The 4,078-nt window shown below is 41.5% G+C and overlaps 1 protein-coding gene across 1 annotated transcript in view; it reads left to right on the forward strand.

The window, feature by feature from the left end:
- Tmem164 (transmembrane protein 164) overlaps nucleotides 1-4,078 on the forward strand; it is a 485,414-nt gene that overhangs the window by 421,553 nt on the left and 59,783 nt on the right. The gene's annotated exons all lie outside the window — the stretch shown is intronic.

The following is a 4,078-nucleotide window of genomic DNA, read 5'->3' on the forward strand; positions in this document are numbered from 1 at the left end:
TCCCAGCATCCTGTTCTGTTTTCTCCGCCTACCTAAGGGTTGGCCTATGAAATGGGCCTAGGCAGTTTCTTTATTAATAAGAAATCATTCCCACATCAATTTTCCTCACTATGCATTCTATTCAGACTTAGTCGGCCACGCACCCCTTATTAACACCTAAGTAGCTTTTTACAAAGCATGAAGTAAGAAACCTTGATGCACCCAGAATGCCAAAATACTTTATCAATGGGCAAGAATGCTTATAACAAGGGAGATAGCACTGGGTCACTCCATTCTGTCAAAAAATGACTTGCTCCCATACAAATATATGTGACTAAAACAAGTCATTCTGTTTTAAATGGTAACATCTAGCCAAAAAGAAAAAAAATCACACAAAACTCATTTCTAAAAATATCTGGAATTCAACATTCCCAAAGGGATATTCTGCCTTCCAAGTCAGAAAGGTGAGAAAGCCTTATGCTGAGATTGGAGGAACAAAGGTAAGACAGAAGGGAGTGGGAATAAAGGAAGGGAAGAAACAAGAAAGGCAAACAGGCCGTTGAGAGAACAGGCTGAGAAGCAGACCAGCCCTTTTATTTTCCTCCTGGCATTCTAAGGAAGTTGTGTTTCACCGAGGAGGCCTAGTCAGTTTGTTTGTTTGCCAGAGTACTGGAAGTGTGTTTTTTACCAAAATTAATCATTTTTCGCTTGAATAAAATAGAAACTGGAACCAACAGAGAAACACTGTTAAGTTGTCTATTGTCGCAACCATCCACATTGATATACATATAAATTGCATGGCTGCATTAAATGACTGTTGGAAAAGAAACCGAGTAGGTTTACAACTCAGCGACTACTTTCTGGGTCCCTGGGAGGCGCATAAACGCAGAGGCTTTTCAATGTACAATGAGCTTCCAATACCATTAAAGCCAGTGTAAGTTGAAAATATGTCATAAACACATTGAAGACAGCCAACCTTCTAAACACCGTAGCCTAGCAACAAAGCACACAGTAGAGTGTCACTTGTTTTTTTTTTTCTTGATCACGTGGCTGACTAGGACCTGAGGCACCCTGCTGCCAGTGCCCAGCATGAATCAGAGCATAAATTGCTAGCCCGGGAAAAGACCAACATTCAAAACTTACAATGTGGCCTTATTGGATTTGTATCATTTGTGCGCCATTGTGAAGCCTACATTTTGAAAATCAGCCCATACTGAATTGGGGAGCATCTGGATTCTCCTAACTCTGATTACCTATTTGATTGCAGAGAATGACAAGAACACCCTTGCTGCCTTTAACTTAAAATATTGGAGAAGCAGCAGCAGCAACTCAGAAGTCTCATTTTTATCTTTCATTTTCAAACCGGATCTCAGGTGGATCTTGACTCTATATGAATGGAATATGGCCAAATGGGCACAGGGGACTCTCCACCACTGTAGACCCCAAAAATCACATCTGCGTCTGTATTAGCATCACTGCCAAGAAGACAGCAAATCGGTGCTGTTGCATTTTTAGGCAATGTTAGGGTTCAGGAGGTGCTGAGACCTATTAATTAAACTGTCTGGGTACTCTAGTCACGCAGCTGATTAAGTCAGTCAAGCAGCATTACCAAGAAGATGAAATTGAAGCTGAGTGTAGAGGCATATTTCTGTAATCCAGCTATTAGGGGACCGAGGCAGGAGGATCACAAGTTTGAGGTCAGCCTGAGCTATATAGTGAGGCAGTGTTCTTAAAAACAACAAGAGCCAAGAAGAAAGAGAGCGGAATTGATTTTGATCATGAGAGCTTTCAAGACAGGCTTTCAGCATCTCTTTTATAAATCTCTGCAGTATGTCTTTTTCTCATGAGAGCTCACTGTCTTTTTTATGTTACTCTTTATTTATTCAGTGTGTCTTTGACAACACACACCTTGATCCCATTCCTTTCCCCGTCCTTTCACATCTGCCTTTGGCACCTGCAACCTCCCCTCCCACAACAAAACAAAATTTAAGAGAGAAAAAAAAGGAAAAAATTAAAAATCTTGTCATGGAAGCTGCAGTATGACAGACACAGTGAGTCACACCATAAACACCTTTGTCCACATATCTTTGTTTGCAAGTGTTCATTGCAAAGTGTCATTGGTCTGGTCTGAGACCTCGGGTTTTTAGAACATATCGATGCTGGGCCCTCACTGGTACTCTGGGATAACCTGTTATTGAGCTGTATTGTGGAGACCCTGCAGTTTTGGGTCTGCAAGACTTACCCCTTTATCTGTTCCTGCAGATCAAAGACAGGGTGGATGTTGGGGTGGGCAGGCCAAGTCATAAGCCCTGTTCTGGACCTGGGCAGCTGCATGGTGGGTCAGCTGTCCTAACCACCAGGGTGGAGAGCTCACTGTCTTTGAGCCTTAGATCAGCCTTGATGGTGAGGAGTGGGTTCCTCTCTCCTGCCACCTTTTTCTTTTCAAACACAACAGTGGTTATTCAGAGGAGCCACGACTTCAAAAGGAGCCCAATTTACTCTGGGATGTAGAATGGAGAGAATCAGTTTTGAAGCTCTTTTCTCTCTGCCTATTTTCTCCCATCTACAATTTGGTGGTATTTTCTATGGCTCTGCAGCTTGAAAAGGTGTGCTGAAAGAGCTGCTCTTCCAGACTGCCTTTCAGTCCACTGAGCTGTTTGGGGTTTGCTTTGAAAAAGCGAAATTCGCTTGTTTTGCTCCTCATTCTGTGACTGTCCACTGACTTAATTCAGAGCCACAATTGAATAAGGTATGAAGAGAGCATGTGACTGCCACATGGGCCCTCGGCTGCTGGATTTGTGGGCCAGACATTGTTCCCCCAACCATTATGCTCAGGACTAGCCCATTAGCTTCTGATGAGCGTGGGTTAATAAGCCCTCACCTAGACTAACTGATTTCTGCCGAGTGCTACACTGTTGGTTTCTCACGCCCCTTTCTGTGTTCTGTATAATAGGCATGATCCCTCCATCATTGTGGAAGTCGCCTACTGGGGCTTTAGCAATCTTCCATGATATATGAAAATATGTAGACGGGCAGGAAGAAGGAGCTTCAAAGTTTAAAGTGAAAGTGATGGGATGAAGGGAAGCCACGGCACAAGGCATTCTGGGAAAGGGCTCTGCCTCCCTCAGAGAGTTGTATTCTGAGCAGGAGCCAAAGAGAGGATGCAAGATTTCTACGTGAATGAAAAAGAAATACATCGACCCCTTCACATTAGATACTTAGATATTGACAAGAAGTGCTTGGAGCAACAGCCTAGTGACCAAAAGACATCATCTTTTTATTCAACTAGATATTTAGGTAACATGCAGACATAACTAATTTTTACTCTTGATTTTGTCAAATGCTAAAAAAACCCTATAAAAACTTTTATTATGGCCCTCTTCTGGGTTATTATCAATGAATTCTCTGTTCAGAAGGGGAAACAGATCATGTTTCATTTTAAACGACTGATAATATTGAATTAAAATAAATTTTTATTACACTATATTTTACAGTCTCATGAATCACGAATGAGTTTATTATGATCCACGCTTGAAGACAAGAATGACAAATGAATTCATATTGATTAGACATTTGGAATAGCATGTCTGAAAATGACAATGTGATATTGTCTGGCAATTATTCATCTATCAGCTTCAAACATATGTGGAAGAAAATGGCTCCAAAACTCAAAACATAGTAAAAGATTAAGAGCCAAAAATTGTTAAGGAGCTAAAAATCTTACATTAATTCCTTTTTGAGAACTTACGCTAAAGTGCCTCTTGAGTATGAATTAAATTGAAAATCTATAGTTAGGGCATTGGATCTGGAGTACATAGAAAAGGCTTGTGGTTTAGAGCAAAGTGACTCGTTTGGTGCTTCATGACATTTATCATTCAACTCTCAGAGTTTCTGGAAGAGGCCTGAGGCACAAATGGCATTTGGGAATGCAGTATTGATGTTTCTATATACCTCATGGAATTAAGGCGGCACGGGCTAAAGGACTGGGCAGTAGACATTTGATAGTGTGTGAGCTGTGGACAAGATGGATTAGGAACCATCAGGCCGGACAGACACAGATGAGAAGGACTAGGGTTTGGCCTCTGAATAAAACAACTTC

Source organism: Microtus ochrogaster, unplaced genomic scaffold (assembly GCF_000317375.1).
Source record: "Microtus ochrogaster isolate Prairie Vole_2 unplaced genomic scaffold, MicOch1.0 UNK107, whole genome shotgun sequence".
NCBI classification, from domain to species: domain Eukaryota; kingdom Metazoa; phylum Chordata; class Mammalia; order Rodentia; family Cricetidae; genus Microtus; species Microtus ochrogaster.